This window comes from Papio anubis, chromosome 5 (assembly GCF_008728515.1).
Source record: "Papio anubis isolate 15944 chromosome 5, Panubis1.0, whole genome shotgun sequence".
Lineage (NCBI taxonomy): Eukaryota > Metazoa > Chordata > Mammalia > Primates > Cercopithecidae > Papio > Papio anubis.
This window is the reverse complement of record NC_044980.1, coordinates 131,419,193-131,437,636: the sequence shown is the minus strand read 5'-3', so window position 1 is coordinate 131,437,636 and position 18,444 is coordinate 131,419,193. Positions and strand designations below refer to the sequence as shown.

General features: G+C 47.0%; 1 protein-coding gene across 1 annotated transcript in view; it reads right to left on the bottom strand.

Annotated features, from left to right (window-relative positions):
- CTNNA1 (catenin alpha 1) overlaps window positions 1–18,444 on the bottom strand; it is a 315,972-nt gene that overhangs the window by 191,986 nt on the left and 105,542 nt on the right. Inside the window, exon 3 of the mRNA XM_021940205.2 lies at window positions 14,668–14,820. The gene's annotated coding sequence lies outside the window, so the exon portion shown is untranslated. The remainder of the gene's footprint in view (window positions 1–14,667; window positions 14,821–18,444) is intronic.

Genomic DNA, 18,444 nt, shown 5'->3' with positions numbered 1-18,444 from the left:
ATAAAAACAAACACTTCCCGCCCCTTTCATGCTCATATTTTTGTTGATAACAATGGGGAAGGAGAACCTAGGGGGGAAACGTTAAAGACTGTGACAGCCAAGCAAAATTATGTCTGAAAAGAAATAGTTTTAAAGGAGAGAGGGTTGGAGGAGGAGGAATGTGTTTTTTTTCTTCTCTTTAAAGTATCAGTGGGCTTTATTTTGGAAACCTGGCTTTTTGTATTCACTATTGTAAAAATTCTTTTTTTGTGTGGCGTCTTTAGATTTTTATAGGGGTAGGAAATGTGCTATCAAAATAAGAATTGTTTCATGGTAATATAAACCAAATTAAATTAATACATTTCAGATCTCAGATGTATTGGTGAATGAGTCATCTGTCTTCTTTCATTGTTTCTGTTGCCTAACAACAATCTTTTTTGAATTCCAAGAAACTTGTAGAAAAAGAAAACCTTTTGGAACAGAGCAAAGAGGTACATCTGCCAGGAATCTTTACATGCCCCTGTAGATCCCTCTATGCCCATAGAGATCCCTCTATGGACACTCTGAATACAGGTGGACTTAAAGTAGAAGCCAGCCCAGCTTTTGGTTTTGGTTTTTGCATACTGAATTTCATTATGGGTTGACTGGAGTCAGGTGGCATGAGCTGTCCCTGGGATTCCCAGATTCCATGAGCTCACAGTGGAGTCTGGTAAACCTAGATTCCTTCCTGGCTCCCTCCATCAGTTCTTAGCAGTCCAGTTTCCTTTTTTCTTTAAGCAAAATAAATCACTCTTCTGTGTGCCTGCAAGTCTGGGAGCGCCTGCCCTCTATCACAAAAAGCTATTATCATATTCATTCATTCATTTGTTGACTCAGTCAACAAATATTTTGGAGCACCTACTATGTGCCGAACATTGTACTAAGCCAGGAGATACAGTGGTGAACAGCCTTCATGAAATGTACACTCTGCTCTGTCACCCAGGGTGGAGTAGAGTGGCACAATCACGGCTTACTGCAGCCTCAACCTCCTGGGCTAAAGCCATCCTCCTACCTCAGCCTCCTGTGTAGCTGGGACTACAGGCATGCACCACCAAGCCTAGCAAATTTTTGTATTTTTTTGTAGAGACAGGGTTTCACCATGTTGCCCAGGCTGGTCTTGAACTCCTAGACTCAACTGATCTGCCCATCTTGGCCTCCCAAAGTGCTGGGATTACAGGTGTGAGCCACTGCACGAACTTGGCCTGCGTTTTTTAAAGACCACCTTGCTGTATAAAGAATAAAGTGTAAAGTATAAGAGAACATGAATGAATGCCTGTCATCTTTTTTTTTTTTTTAAACATGGTCTCACTTTGTCACCCAGGCTGCAGTGCAGTGGTGCAATCATGGCTCACTGCAACCTCTAGCACCTGGGTTCAAGAGGTCTTGCCACCTCAGCCTTCCAAGGAGCTGCAACTACAGGTGCATGCCACCACACCCTAAGGTAAATTTTTGTATTTTTGTAGAGACAGGTTTCACCATGTTGTCCAGGCTGTTCTGAAACTCCTGGGCTTAAGGGGTCGACCTGTCTCCATCTCCCAAGGCACTGGGATTATAGGCATGAGCCACTGCGCCTGGCCTATCATCATTTATTCATTTATTCATCTATGCAAAAATATTCTTTGAGTGCCTAATTGCTAAGCAATGGGCCAAGCACTGGCAAATCACACTGGCAAAATATCATCCCACCACTCAAGGAGCTTATAGGTCAGCTGGGGACCTATAAGAACATAGGCCCTTATAATGAGCTAAGTACGGTGCTAGGGGAAATATCCATATGTTATGGGAACCCAGAGGAATTCATTCATTTATTGGTTTAGTAAATATTTATGTGCCAAGCTCTTGGGACACAATGGTGACCTAAGCAGACAAGACACATCCCCCTACAGTGTTTACAGGGTAGTAATGTAGAGTGTTTACAGACAAGTAATGTCTTTGGGAGACAGACATTAATGAAATGCTCTCACAGACCTATCATTACCCATTGTGATATGAGTTATGAAAGAAAAATAACAGGCCGGGCACGGTGGCTCACGCCTGTAATCCCAACACTTTGGGAGACCGAGGCAGGTGGATCACTTGAGGTCAGGAGTTCGAGACCAGCCTGGCCAACATGGTGAAACGCCGTCTCTACTAAAAATACAACAACAACAAAAAAATTATCTGGGCATGGTGGCAGGCAGCTGTAATCCCAGCTACTCTGGAAGCTGAGGCAGGAAACTCGCTTGAACCTGGGAGGCGGAGGTTGCACTGAGCTGAGATTGTACCACTGTACTCCAGCCTGGGTGACAGAGCGAGACTCTGTTAAAGAAAAAGGAGGAAGGAAGGGAGGGAGGGAGGGAGGGAGGGAAGGGAAGGGGAAAGAAAAGGAAGGAAGGAAAGAGAGAGAGAGAAAGAAGGAAGGAAGGAAGGAGGGAAAGAAGGAAGGAAGGGAAAGAAAGAAAGAAAGAAAATAGAGTGTAGGAGTGTAAGGGGGGGCCTAGTGTAGTCTAAGAGGACTCAGGAGAAGCTATTTGAGCTGATGCCTGAAGATGGGTTGCATGTAAGTAGTTAAGTAGGTAAAAGAGAGGGGTACTAGCACATGAGGGATTCGAGAAAAAAAAAAGAGAGAGAGGGGAAGAGTGCTGTGGACCCACTGAGCTCCAGCCCAGCTCCAGCTCTGCGGGTCAGGAAAGACTTTCTAACATCTATGCTGAGTCCAGAAGGATGAGTAGGAGTGAGCCAGCTGAGGAGGAGTTGGGGTGGAAGGAAAGCATTCCAGAGCAGCAGATAGCTTGTGCAAAGGCACACAGGCAACTGGGCATGGTGGCTCACACCTGTAATCCCAGCACTGTGGGAGGCCAAGATGGGTGGACCATTTGAGCCCAGGAATTCAAGACCAGCTTGGGTGACATAGTGAAACCCTGTCTCTACAAAAATAAAAATAAAAAATAAAAAAATTTGAAAAAAAAAAGCTGGGCATGGTGGCCTGCACATATGGTCCCAGCTACTCAGAAAACTAAGGTGGGAGGATCACTTGAGCCTGGGAGGTCGAGGCTGCAGTGAACCATGGTGGCACCATTGCATTGCAGCCTGGGTGACAGAGCAAAGCCCTGTACCAGAAAAAAAAAAAAAAAAACACCTGGAGGCAACAGAACATAGTGGATTGGAGGGAAAAACAAGTGGTTCAGGCCAGGTGTGGTGGCTCACACCTGTAATCCCAGCACTTTGGGAGGCTGAGGCAGGCGGATCACGAGGTCAGGAGATCGAGACCATCCTCGCTAACACAGTGAAACCCTGTCTCTACTAAAAATACAAAAAAATTAGCCAGGCGCGATGGTGCGTGCCTGTAGTCCCAGCTAGTCCAGAGGTTGAGGCAGGAGAATGGCGTGAACCCGGGGGACGGAGCTTGCAGTAAGCCAAGATCATGCCACTGCACTCCAGCCTGGGCGACAGAGCGAGACTCTCTTAAAAAAAAAAAAAAGTGGTCAATAAGCTGGGCTGTAGAGTGGGTGATGTGGTCAGAGAATGGAGAACTCAACTGGATCAAAATCCTAACATGCTAAGAAGGGCATGCTAAGGGCAGTAAGGAATAGCTGAAGGAGTTCAAGCAGGAGAGTGACCTGGTCAGATGGAGCATTAGAAACTGCTCTGGCCACAGAGAGGACGCTGGGCTAAGCCCCCACACGATGCCACACTTTATCCAGCCGGCAATTCTACTGAGAGTGGGCATTATGCCCTCAGGAAATTCATTTGGGGATTTTTTTTGAGATGGGTGAGGACCCGTTTGGCAAATGACACTGGCCACCCCATAAGTGTCTCTCCTCACTGTCCAGGCCTGGAACAGCAGGATCCCTGAATTTGGAGGCATCTGTTTGTTGTACCGAGCAACAACCCATCGTTGCCTCCAGGACTGGGCATGCCAGGGACTCCAGTTTCCTCTGCCTAATGGACCATAATGTTGCACCACAATGCAAGGTCTCTTTAGTTATCAAAGGCCCCTCAATAATTTGCTTGAAGTGAGGCCATGACCCCCCTGACTACTATCATTCACCCCCAGCAGTCTTTTTTTTTTGAGACGCAGTGTCCCTCTGTCGCCAGGCTGGAGTGCAGTGGCGTGATCTAGGCTCACTGCAACCTCCGACTCCCTGGTTCAAGCGATTCTCCTGCCTCAACCTCTGGAGTAGCTGGGATTACAGGCATGTGCCACCACGCCCAGCTAAATTTTATATTTTTAGTAGAGATGGGGTTTCACCGTGTTGGTCAGGATGGTCTTGATCTCCTGACCTTGTGATCCACTCGCCTCAGCCTCCCAAAGTGCTGGGATTACAGGCGTGAGCCACCATGCCTGGCCCGTAGTCTGTATTTTCATCGGGTGCTGGGCATTGTCTTCTGACTGCTCTGCCCTTCCAGGGACCTGTGTCTCCATTGAGGCTGAAGCTCAGGAGACCAGAGTAAGCTTTCTAAAATGTGGTCCAGGCAGGTCCTCTCTGTCTCCCATGGCTGCCCATTGTTACAAGATAAATCTGAACAATGCAGCGTGGCCTGCAGGGCCCTTTGGGAGCTGCTTCTTTCCACCAGCTGTCCCCTTGCCTATAGGGCTTTTCCCTTAGATCTTCCTGTGGCAGCATCTTCTTTGCATTCAGGTCTCAAATCAAATGTCACCTTCCTCAAAATGCCCTTCCTGACCACCCAGTCTAAGGTATCTCTGAATAGTCGCTCTCCTTCCCATCACCCTATCGTATTTTCTTCATAGCACGTCACCATTATAAAATTATCTGTTTGTCCAGCTGCTTATCGGTCTTCTCCTTCCAGGAGGTGGCCTGATAGCAGAGGTTTTGTCTGTCTTGTTCACTGTTTTATCCCCAGTATATAGAACAACGTCTGGCACATAGCAGGTGCTGAATGAACGAAGGAATGGTCCTAGCCTATATTTGCAGCCTCATTCCCTTCCATCCTGTCCTTGCTCCCTGAGCTTTGGAGGGATGGAGGTCTTTAGACCTGCCTCACTAATTGAGGCCACTACTTCCTTCAGCCTGGACTGTCTCTCCTTCTCTCCTCACAATCCTCACCACCCACCTCCTTGCCCCTATGTTTATTCTTCCTTTCATTCCAGATTCTGAACTTCTCCCACATATTCAATCCTAGCGCACACCTCTGTCAAGGCTCATCTCACTGAACTGCAATGACATGTTTATCCGACATCTGTATCACCTGTCTGTAAGCTGCAGGAAGACATCCTTTCACTTCCTGACGCCCAGCACACAACACAATAACCACCACACAGCAGGTGGTTCACTAATGATCGTTGGTTGACCAAATACCAATATGTGGTTCAGAGAAACATGGATTAGGACACTGGTCATTTTTATAACAATGGTAGGAAGAGCTGTCATAAACCTTAAGCCTACAGCAGAGAGGCAACCCCTTCCTATAGGCCAAACCAGGAAAATAACACCATATTAAATTCTGAAAATTAACAGCAAAAAGAGGTGGATGTGGCCAAAAAGACCCTGCTTCTCACCATCTGCCTACTGCCAAGTGGAAGAGAGCAGTTAATTCCTGGGTGAGAAGTATAGAAGCATTCTCACTATCAACTCTGGCAGGATCAATCAAAAAGCCCCAGAAAAGTGCCAGCTGAAGTTTGCAAAGTGCTCCCCACTCCACCAAGCATGTCCTCTACCCTTATCTCACTGGGGCCTAGGGGCAAGGAACGTAGGTCAGCCTGTCTGTCAGTCTCAGAGAAACTCCTGTTGGTGTCTAGTTGGGCAGGCTGCTGGACCTCTCTGAGACTCAATAGCTTAATAGCTGTGTCTTTATTATGCTACTTGGAAGCCCTTAGCAGTCTCATCCAACTTTCAGTTGCTAAGCTCCTAGAAGTCTGCGTAATTATTGTTGTCTAAAATATAGAACAGCAGAATGTGTAATTAGTTGCTTTTAATAAAGCCATTTTGGATGAGGCTGATGCTGATGATGCTGAGGATGATGGCAATTTTGATAATGATGATGATGAAGATGTCCCTGAAGACCAGGTCCAGGAGGGAACTCTTACCTTAGAATGGAGCCAGGGCAGGCACGGTGGCTCATGCCTGTAATCCCAGCACTTTGGGAGGCCGAGGTAGGCAGATCACTTGAGGTCAGGACCAGCCTGGCTAACATGGTGAAACCCCATCTCTACTGAAAATACAAAAAAAGTAGCTGGGCGTGGTGGCAGGTGCCTATAATCCTGGCTACTCAGGAGGCTGAGATGGGAGGATTGCTTGAACCCTGGAGGCGAAGGTTGCAGTGAACCAAGGTTTTGCCACTGGACTCCAGCCTGGGTGACAGAGCGAGACTCCGTCTCAAAACAAACAAACAAAAAGCAAAGATAATGGAGCCAGAGCCAGTGTCATAGGCAAAGGGCTGATCGGGATGTTTCATTGCCCAGCAATTGAGCTGGACCCTCAAGTTGGGCCATCTGTGACCTCAGGGCTCTACTTCTTACTGGCTGTGTGGTCCACTGAGCCTCAGTTTCCCCCTTTCTAAATGGAGAAATTATTACGTGAATTAAACGGTTGTTGGGAGGCTCTTTTGAAGTGATCTCTGTAAAACATTATCATGTTATTACAATGTCTATATATAAAAAATGCTTTACAGTGATATTAACCAAATCCTTACATGCAGCATACTTTATGGCGGGCTACATTCTTCTTTATTTTTTTTAGACTGAGTCTCGCTCTGTCACCCAGGCTGGCTCACTACAACCTCCGCTTCCCTGGTTCAAGCAATTCTCCTGCCTCAGCCTCCCGAGTAGCTAGGATTACGGGCCTGCACCACCACACACAGCTACTTTTTTATTTTTAGTAGAGACAGAGTTTCACCATGTTGACCAGTCTGCTCTCGAACTCCTGGCTTCAGGTGATCTGCCCGCCTAGGCCTCCCAAAGTGCTGGGACTACAGGCGTGAGCCATTGTGCCTGGCCTGACAGGCAACATTCTAAGAACATTCATAAATTCATTCATGTATGTAATAATTCTACATGGTAGATACTAGCATCACCCCTGTTTTATAGATAAAGAAAGTAAGGCGCAGGGAAATTGAATAATTTCACCATAGTCACAGACAGAAAGTGCCAGCACAGGGTGTGGAACCCAGGCAACCTGAGTCCAGAGGCCAACCTTTTAACCATTATACTACACAACTGTGGCAATGATAGAAGTGCACTGCTCACATTTCCCTTTGAGAGAACTGCTGTGGAGAGTTGACTGACCTTGGAATTTATCACAGCATTCACATAAAGGCCACACTCTTCCCCTGAGCTGCTGTCAGCCAATGACTGAGCATGGTGGAGTACTAGAGTTAGACCATTCCTGCCCAACATGAGATCTTCCGATAAGCAGCACTTTTTGTGTATGTGCTAAAATATATATATAACATAAAACCAACTATTTAACTCCTTTTAAATATACAGTTCAGTGGCATTAAGTATATTCAAATTGTGCAACTATCACCATCCACCATCCATCTCAACAACTTTTTCATCTTCCCAAACTGAAACTCCATATCCATTAAACAATAACTCAGCCTGGTGTGGTGGCTTACGCCTGTAATCCCAGCACTTTGGGAGGCCAAGGCAGGCCGATCACCTGAGGTCAGGAGTTGGAGACCAGCCTGACCAACCAACATGGAGAAACGCCATCTCTACTAAAAATACAAAATTAGCTGGGTGTGGTGGCACATGCCAGTAATCCCAGCTACTCGGGAGGCTGAGGCAGGAGAATCACTTGAACCTGGGAGGCAGAGGTTGTGGTGAGCCAAGATTGTCCCATTGTACTCCAGCCTGGGCAACAAGAGTGAAACTCCATCTCAAAAACAACAACAAAAAACAGTAACTCTCTATTAATCTCCTCCCCCTACCACTAGCAAACACGATTGTACTTTTGTTTGTTTGTTTTGGTTTTGGTTTTTTTGAGACAGAGCCTCACTCTTTCGCCCAGGCTGGAGTTCAGTGGCACAATCTCAGCTCACTGCAACCCCCACCCCCCAGGTTCAAGACTCTCAGCCTCCCAAGTAGCTGGGATTATAGATGCCTGCCACCATGGCCTGGCTAATTTTTGTATTTTTCGTAGAGACAGGGTTTTGCCATGTTGGCCAAGCTGGATTATACTTTTTCTCTATGAATTTGACTACTCTAGATATCTAATATCAGTGGAATCATGCAGTATTTGTCCTTTTGTGACTGTCTTACTTCCCTTAGCATAATGCCTTCAAGGGTCATCCATGTTGTAGCATGTCTTAGAATTTCCTTCCTATTAAAGACAGAATAGGCCAGGCGCGGTGGCTCACGCCTGTAATCCCAGCACTTTGGGAGGCTGAGGCAGGATGATCACCTGAGGTCAGGAGTTCGAGACCAGCCTGGCCGACATAGTGAAACCCCATTCTACTAAAAATACAAAAATTAGCTGGGCGTGGTGGCAGGCAGCTGTAATCCCAGCTACTCAGGAGGCTGAGGCAGGAGATTCGCTTGAACCCAGGAGGCAGAGGTTGCAGTGAGCCAAGGTCACGCCATTGCACTCCAGCCAGGGGGACAAGAGTGACACTTTGTCTCAAAAAAAAAAAAAAAAAAAACTAAATAAAAAGTAAAATAAAGACAGAATAATATTTCATGGCATATGTACACCACACTTTGTTTATCCATTCATCTGGTAGGCAACCTTTGCTCAAGGACTCTCAATCAGTCTGACTGAGACTTTTTCAGAACATCACTTCAGTCTGACGTTCCTCCTACCTATCCTCCCTCATTCTCCATCTCCTTTTACAGATGGTTATGCCTGCATCACAGTCAGAAAGCTTTCACCACCTTTTCCTGCTCCTCCTCCTTTTTCCTTCACAGATGTTCCCTCATTAATGTCTTGTATGCCTAAACTCAGCTTGGTGTCTGTTTCTCAGAGGACTGTATGGACATGACGGCCTCTTTTTTTTTTTTCCTTGAGACAGAGTCTCACTCTATTGCCCAGGCTGGAGTGCAGTGGCATGATCTCGGCTCACTACAACCTCCGACTCCTGGGTTCAAGTGATTCTCCTGCCTCAGCCTCCCCACTAGCTGGAATTACAGGCACCCCCCCATCATGTCCGACTTTTTTGCATTTTTAGTAGAGATGGGGTTTCATTATGTTGGCCAGGCTGGTCTTGAACTCCTGACCTCTGGTGATCCACCTGCTTCGGCTTCCCAAAGTGCTGGGATTACAGGTGTGAGCCACCACACCCGGCCCCATTAATGTCTTGCATGCCTAAACTCAGCTTGGGTGTTTGTTTCTCAAAAGGACTGTACTGATATAACAGCCTCTTTTTTTTTTTTTTTTTTTTTGAGATGGAGTCTTGCTCTGTCGCCCAGGCTGCAAGTGCAGTGGTGCGATCTCGGCTCACTGCAACCTCGGCCTCCTGGGTTCAAGTGATTCTCCTGCCTCAGTCTCCTGAGTAGCTGGGATTATAGGCGTGCGCCACCACATCCAGCTAATTTTTGTGGTTTTTTAGTAGAGATGGGGTTTCACCATGTTGGTCAGGCTGGTCTTGAACTCCTGACATCGGGTGATCTGCCCGCTTCGGCCTCTTAAAGTGCTGGGATTACAGGCATGAGCCATCGTGCCTGGCCACAACTGCCTCTTAATAAATATTATTTATCATTATATTCTTGGAAAAAGGAAGATGTATTTAAAGTAAATTTGTAAAAACAATTTAAAATCGTTATATAGAATAATTGTGGATCATATATTCTTTTTAAAACTTATTTTGCTATATAGCATATATATTTGTATACATGTAGATATGCAGCTATTTCAATATAGAAAATTTAGAAAACATAGATAAGTTGAAAGAAGAAAATTAAATTCACCTGTTATTCCATTACCCTAGGTTTTCATTTGGGGGTACATCTCTCTAGATGTTTATGTGTACATATCCAGTATCTCTTTCTTTTTCAGGAAACTGGCTACTCTCATAGTATTAATTGGGTACAGTTGACTCTGTAGAGCTTAGATTTCATAAACTGACCTAATTATAGGAATGCATTAATTCATCCACTTCATTTAACAAATACTATTGAGCGCAAGGAATACAAGATACACACAACTGTATGGAAAACATACAGTTTAGTGGTGGCTATCAACACACATCTCCAGTCAATTACAAAACACTGCTGTGTAGACTGAGAGGAGAGGAGGGCCACCCAGCCCAATCTGGTTTCCTGGAGAAAGTGATGTTTAAGTCATAGTGTTTCAATCCCGAGGAACAGCAAGGAGTTAGTCAGGAAAAAGAGGAAAATTTAAGAGAGACATTGTCAGGCTAGAACCTAGGCAAAGGGGGCCATGTACAATAGGCTTGGTTGCTTGAGGAGAAGATGACTCTGTCTACAACCACCAAACACCATTACTGACTCTGTGTGTATGCTTGAGTATGTGTGTGTGTGTAGCATCCACTCAGACTGAGCAAGGGATAAGACTTTAACCAGTCAAGAACTCTTGGGCAGAGGCTATGAATGGAAAAAGCAGATACTTACATATCCTCCAGGGGAGGAGAGGAGCTAATTGATCCACAAGCTTAGATTGGAAATATCAGCCAAGAATTAAGCTCTCTAAGGGCAGAAATGGTAGCTTCTCTACCCTTGTGGAGTTTATAGGCCCAAGACAAAGCCATGTACAACAAGGACCCTCAGTTGTGACTAGTGACCATGGCATGACTGGTTCTCTAAAGAGACCTCAGATTAGAGGAAGACACTTCGGACAATCCTGGCATGATTCTAAACCATCTCTTCTCAGGAGTGCAGTTGGTTCAACATGAAGTATGGATCTAGCATCTTGGAAGTGGTGCAAAAAAAAATGTAAAAACCCAGCCTTTCCCTGAATCAATCTGAATTATTTATCAATGTCAGCAGCAGCACTGCCCATCACAATTTCCAAGAGAAGGTTGTAGGTCAGCAGGAAGTAAGTGTTGTTGCAAATACTGTTTTGATGTTAACTTTTTAAAAAAAGTTGTCAGGAGTCGATATTTTATTTTCTGCATCCTGAAATTCTTGTTGACCAAGTTCTATTTTAGCACATGGGCATAAATAAACGTATTCAATGATAATATCAAAAGGGCTCTAAGTGTTCTGACAGGCACCACCATCTCATTAAATGTGAATATCTTTACAGTGTAACTCAATTTTAAAAAAAAAGAGGTAGAAAACCACAGTACGGTATTTTTAGGTACGTAGGTGAGGCAGGCGCCCACACATGCCACCATATCCTTCTGAACAGTAAAGACGACTCCTCTCTTCTCCTGGGCTTGGAGGGGATGGGGCTTTGATGACCTGGCATTGCTTCCTCAGCGCCGCCTTCTTTGAGAATCAGCCAGCCCCCCACTCACATCTCCAAAGCCAATGCTTGTCAAAGCAGCTGCCAGAAAGTGACATGGAGAGTCAAGGCTCAGCCAGGCGTGGTGGCTCATGCCTGGAATCCCAGTGCTTTGGGAGGCCAAGGTGGGAGGATTGCTTGAGGCCAGGAGTTCAAGACTAGCCTGGGCAACATAGTGAGACTCTGTCTCTACAAAAATTTTAAAAATTAGCCAGCCATGCTGGTACATGCCTGTAGTTCTAGCTACTTGGGAGGTTCTAGCTACTCAGGAGGATCATTTGAGCCCAGGAGTTTGAGGCTACAGGGAGCCATGATTGTGCCACTGTACTCCAGCCTAGGTGACACCCTGTGTAAAAAAGATTGAAACCCTGTGTAAAAAAGAAAAGAGAGCTATGGCCCATCTCTGTGGTCAGTGAAGCCTCGGCACCAAGATGGACAGGAAGACACCTAGTCCTGGTAACTGGACCCCTAAAGATAGCAATCACAAAGGCCAGGATTGTCCAGGGGTCTGCATGTTCTGTGCATGGGAGAAATGTCACCACCTCCCTCAGGCACAGGCCTGGCCAGGGGTCATCACTGGGTGGGTGGCACCCACTGGTCTTCTCAGCCAACTTGGCAGTCAGGATAAAAATAACACCAGCCGCATCATTTTCCAAAATTAAGGGCAATGCTGTAGCAAATGTATGCAGATGTATACAGACACAGATGGGAACAAGTGTATTTAATTGTAAATGAGTCAGAACGGAGCAAATGAGATTTCCCTTATATTTGGGTTCCAAAAATTACAGAGAAAATGTGCCTGAGGCAGAAACAAACTAAAAAAAAATGGGGGTAGGTTATTGAGGCCGGAGCCACGTGGGAGAGAACCTTTGGACCCCGAAGGCTGGGATGGCTTTGGCCTCCTGTCGGGGTTATGAAACTGTTCTGGCTCCAGAGAACCCAGTCCCAGAGGCCCTGAAGTGGCCACAATGCTAATGGGATGAACACAGGCCCAGCTGAGCAGGACTCACTGTGCCTCAGCCTCACTGTGTCAGAGAAAGCAGAGAAAGGAACAGAGGGCTGTAATGGGACTGTCCCCTAGCAGGGAGCCAAAGGCCAGCTTTTGTGTTCTCAGAGAAATAAGCAGAGACAGAGAAAAAGAGAAAAGGAAAAAAAACACCTCTGCCAGCTCCATGTGGCCAGAGAGGGAAAGAGAGAGAAATGTGAATGGCAACGGAATACTTTTGATTGGAGAACGCCATTTCTCCTAAACAGCTTCAAGGCAGGCAGCTAGTAGCATGCCAGGCCCTTGGTAGACATTCAGTAAATACTGGAAGGAAAGGAAAGAGAAAGAATGGAAGGCGGGCAGACTGCGTCATCCTGCAAGTCCCTCCCATTCTGTGGAGTGGAGAACTGCAGAAGCCCTAAGGCAGATCACCCAAGTAGAAAGGAACACCCTCCCTGGCGCAGGGGAATGCGGGGACTGAGCGTGAAAAGTGAGCCACACCCTCTCCCCAGGCCTCCTACCCTGTAAGCTCACTCTCCTCCAGAGGGAGCACCTCCTGTGCCTAAGCAATAGTAATTTGCCCCTGAGAGAACAGAAAAACATTGGTTTCAGCACAGCAGGAGGCCCAGCTATCCCCAGGGCAGCAATCTGACACCAAGTCAGGAAGCTCTGTGCATCTGGGCAGGCTCAGAACTCAGCAGAAGGTCTGGCACCTTGTAGGCATTTCTCGAGTGCCAGCTAGTAAACGAAGTTCTGAATGCATGCATGCATGAATGAATGCAACAAAGATGCACTCCCCACACTAACATGGTCTCGCTCGGTGGTTTGGACCCTTTCCCCTCCCTCGCCAGGCTTGTTTCTTTTGTGACTCTGCCTCCCAACCTGTAGGAACAGCAAACTCCACCTTTTTCCTCAGGTCCAGCTCCCCTGGCTGAAGGATTCCAGGAGGGCGGGAAGCACAAAGTCTCCTCTTGGGGAAAGAGCCGGGAGCACTTTTATCCCCAGCCAACCCTGCATTCTTTGGCTGATCACATTTGCAGTCCTGGCCTTATCTCCCCAGAAAGCCCAGAAGGCGAGGGTGGCCTTGCTGACATTTCAACTCAAGGCCACCCTCACCATACCCCCAGCCGACTCTCACTACTGTATTTCACCCTGAAGACATCAGATCCTGTGTGTCTGGTGTTCTATAATGGGAGGTGGGAGGGTTGCAGGGGGTGTCCAAGTGCTCTGAGAACCACATACCCAGGACAGCACATGTCTCAGTCCCACAGGCCCTCTGAGCCAGACTCTCAGCACCCATCCCTGCCAGTTGCCAGTGGATACAGAAACGAGGGAAATGAAGAAACAATGCTCTTGAACAATGCCCAGGAGAGCTGTGGGCAGCCGGGCATCATCTCTACCACTCCAGTCTGCCATATACCGGCCTAGTGGAAGGGCTTACTTCAAATGAAGTCAAGGAGAGTTGAAGAACTGACTCCAAGCCGAGCCCTGCATCTGCTTTTCACAGGCCTGTTTTTTGTTTTTTGTTTTTTCTTTTTTTTTGAGATGAAGTTTTGCTGTTGTCACCCAGACTGGAGTGCAGAGGCATGATCTCGGTTCACTGCAACCTCCGTCTCCCAGGTTGAAACAAGTCTCCTGCTTCAGCCTCCCGATCAGCTGGGACTACAGGTGTGCGCCACCATGCCCAGCTAATTTTTATATTTTTAGTAGAGACAGGGTTTCGTTGTGTTGGCCAGGATGGTCTCAAACTCCTGACTTTGTGATCCGCCCGCCTCGGCCTCCCAAAGTGCTGGGATTACAGGCATGAGCCACCACGCCTGGCACGCCCAGCTAATTTTTGTAATTTTAGTAGAGACGGGGTTTCACCATGTTGGCCAGTCTGGTCTCGAACTCCTGACCTCAGGTGGTCCACCTGCCTTGGCCTCCCAAATTGCTAGGATTACAGGCATGAGCCACCGTGCCCAGCCTCACAGGCCTATTTTCAACACTGGCTTCCTACAAAAGTGCTGGTCATTTTCTTCAACCTGCCTCCCCTTCCTGCCCTGGCTTTCTTCGTCTGACTCTGCACTACATTTCTGCTTTTTAGCCTTCCATCTTCCTTCCACTTATTTTTCTTCTTCCTCCTCCTCTTTCTACTTCTCCCCGTCTTCCTCATCTGCTCCATTCGTTCAGCACTTCACAGTTTATGAAGTGCTTTCAGGTACATTGGGCATAAGATGAGTTCAGGGGTGTTGATGACAAAGTGGGGACCATAGCATATGCCAAACTAGGCAATGAGAAAGCAGATTTTATTAAAATGGAGACAAGAGAGAGACTCACCAGGACTTCAAAATAAGAAGGAAAATCATCTCATGGACGCTTGAAGCTGGGCTTTGGAAAAGCAACCCCTCTCTTCCACCTTCTCCATGTGAGGCCTGAAGACTGACATCTCTGCTTGTGTTTTGTGAGACATCTGTCTTGGTTTGGGGTACCCTGAAACAGGGGTTCAAGTGCAAATAGTTTATTTAGGAGGTGATTCCAGGAAACATTGGTAGGGGAGGGAGGAAGTAAGAAATAAAAAGAGAAGGGCAGGCCAGGCTATGTACTGTTCTCACTAACTGGAATGCTCTTCTCTTTCTTATCCAAATGTTGGGCCAGGTGCAGTGGCTCACACCTGTAATCCTAGCACTTTGGGAGGTCAAGGCAGGCGGATCGCCTGAGGTCAGGAGTTCAAAGCCAGCCTGGGCAACATGGCAAAACCCTGTCTCTACTAAAAATACAAACAATTAGCCAGGCACATTGGTATGTGCCTATAATCCCAGTTACTCGGGAGGCTGAGGCAGGAGAATTGTTTGTACTTGGGAGGCAGAGGTTGCAGTGAGCCGAGATTACGCCATTGCATTCTAGCCTGGGTGACAGAGTGAGACCTTGTCTCAAAATAAATAAATAAATAAATAAATAAATAAATAAAAAGAAAAGAGAAACCACTAAATGGTGTATATTAACTCACTGCAAGGACTGCTGGGGGCCCCTAGAAGACAATGAGGAACATGTATCAGGGATATCCTAACTGAGAAACTGAGGGTGAGGAAGCTGGGGCATTTATCCACCAACACCAACACCGCCCCACCCCCCCAACAACGTGTGTATGCACACACATACACTTCTGTCATCGACTAGGGGCTGCTTCCTGAGCTGAGCCATTCACTCTCTGGCAATCCCTACTTTCCCTTTGTAGAGAGGCCAGGTGTGTTCCTGTGGCCACAACAAAGCCCTCAGGCAGCGCCCCAGGTGTTTGTGTGATCAGTCACAGAGGTAAGGACTAAGAGGATTTAAGGGGGGGTAACAACATCTGCTAGAAACCCCTATAGCCTTCCAATGTGCACTCTTTAACTTGAGCCAGTTTGAGTGGGTTTCTATCCCTTGAAGCTAAACAGTCCCTCACTAAGCTATCTTCCCTCTTCCTCATCACTCCCAGTAGATAAGCAGAAAGCTTCCTTACCCTCCCTCCTTTCTCTTGTCCTTGTTGCCTTCAAATGTCCCTCCTCCCCATCTCAAAATGCCTTCGAATCTCCACCCATTTCTTTTTCCTTTGCTTTGAGCTTGGAACCTTTCCCTTCTACATGAGCTTTTGCACACATAGCCACACACATCCTACTTCCTCCAAGACATCGTTCTGTCAGTAACCCTCCTTGAATGATGAGCAGGAGATCTAAAGGAGCATGTTCCAGGCAGAGGAAGAGCAAGAGCCAGCACTTACCCGGGGTCTAAGGGGGCCCCACCCAATGCCTTCCTGTCATCCAGGATACAAAGTCCAAGCCCTGAGCCTTGAACTCAATACCTTAATCCGATTTACTGTTTCTACCTCATCTACTTCTGTCTTTCCTACGCATCTCACAAATCAACCAACATGTATTGAGGGCTTTACTATATACCAGGCATGGACCAGCCCTAGGGGAACAGTAGTTAATAAGACAGGCACAGTCACACAGTCCCTGTCCTCACAGAGTCTACAGCCCATCAGGGATGGAGAAGAGAAAAATGGGGTAGAGATCACAGGAAGGCTGCCCTTCTCTGAACCAGTAGGCATTCAGGGGAGGAGCCTAGAGCCACCTATCCTTCTGGTTTCTGTGCCTCTACCCATCTACTGTATCCAGCCTCCAACAATCCTCACCTCCTGGTATCCACATCTGGTATAGTTCCTTCCCACACTGTGCCAGAGTTGATCTATGTGACCAATATAGAATATAGCAGAAGTAATGGTATGTCACTTCTGAGATTAGCTTATAAAAGACACTGCAGCTTCTGTCTTGGGCTCTCTCTTTCTCAGTCTCTCTCTCTCTCATCAGTTGCCATATCAAGTACATCTATGGAGAAACTGAGACTTGCAGTAAACAGCCATGTCAGTGACTCATCTTAGAAGTAGATCCTCCAGCCTCAGTCAAGCCTTCAGATGACCGCTGAAGCTGGGGCATTTATCCACCAACACCAACACCTCCCACCCCGCCAAACAACGTGTGTACGCACACACATACACTTCTGTCATTGATTGGGAGTTGCTTCCTGAGCTGAGCCATTCACTCTCTGGCACTCCCTACTTTCCCTTTGTAGAGAGGCTAGGTGTGTTCCTGTGGCCAGAACAAAGCCCTCAGGCAGCGCCCCAGGTGTTTGCATGACTGCAGCCCCAGGCAATGCAACCTCTTGAGAGACCCTGTGTCAGAACCATCTTGCTAAGCTGCTCCCCAATTTCTTTCTTTCTTTTTTTTTTTGAGACGGAGGTTCACTCTTGTTGCCCAGGCTGGAGGGCAATGGCACAATCTCAGCTCACTGCAACCTCCGCCTCCCAGGTTCAAGTGATTCTCCTGCCTCGGCCTCCTGACTAGCTGGGATTACAGGTGTCCACCACCATGCCCGGCTAATTTTGTATTTTTAGTGGAAACGGGGTTTCACCATGTTGGCCAGGCTGGTCTTGAACTCCTTACCTCAGATGATCTTCCCACCTCTGCCTCCCAAAGTGCTGGGATTTCAAGGGTGAGCCACCATACCCGGCCCTGCTCTTTAATTTCTGACCCTCAGAAACTGTGAGATAATAAATGTGTAATGTTTTGGCCGGGTGCGGTGGCTCACACCTGTAATCCCAGCACTTTGGGAGGCTGAGGCGGTCAGATCATGAGGTCAAGAGATCGAGACCATCCTGGACAACATGGTAAAACCCCATCTCTACTAAAAATACAAAAATTAGCTGGGCGTGGTGGTGGGCACCTGTAGTCCCAGCTACTCGGGAGGCTGAGGCAGGAGAATTGCTTGAATCCGGGAGGTTGCAGTGAGCCGAGATCACACCACTGCACTCCAGCCTGCCAATAGAGCAAGACTCCGTCTCCAAAAAAGAAAAAAAAAAAAAAAGTGTACTGTTTTAAGCTCCTTCATTTTGGGGTACTATGTTACATAGCAATAGACAACTAATACACTGCCTTTACCATATGCCCTTCCCTTCAATATGCAGGGCCTTGCTGCTTACCTCCTACCAATCCCTTTGTTCACCTGCTCACCAGCATTTCTTGGTAGGCCCAACAGAAAGTGTTACAGCATGATTCTGAAGCTGCTTTCAAAGCTCGAAGTTGGCTGAAACACTGCATACTTTTCTTTCTCTTGGCAGTTTTTCTCCTTAATTTATGTTCCCTTATACAATTCAAAGGAAAAAAGAAGCCGTAATTTCCTGATTCATTTACACTCCCCAGTTCCCTGTGGCTTTGTGAGAGTGATTCGATGTGAGAGGTCTTTCTCGGAGCCCCTTAAAGTTTCTACTCTCTCTGTGAACAAAAGAAGTGAGCTTGCCAAGAGTAAATGGAACTTGGACCCCAAAAACGTTGGAGTTGGATTTTAAACCTGGAATTTGTGTTCTCTGAGTGGGGTCCAAACTTGGCAGCTTTCTTGCCCTGCTCTGATTCAGTCGCTCTGCCTCTTTGGGACTGCTTTTCCACTGGAGCTTTACACTTCCCTGGGTGGCGTCCTCAGAGGTCATGATGAAATACACACTCAATGCAGAGCTGTCTTCGTGCTGTAGCACAGGGCTTGGCATGCTTAGAACCGAATCACAGGACTGGAGTCTCCCAGCAG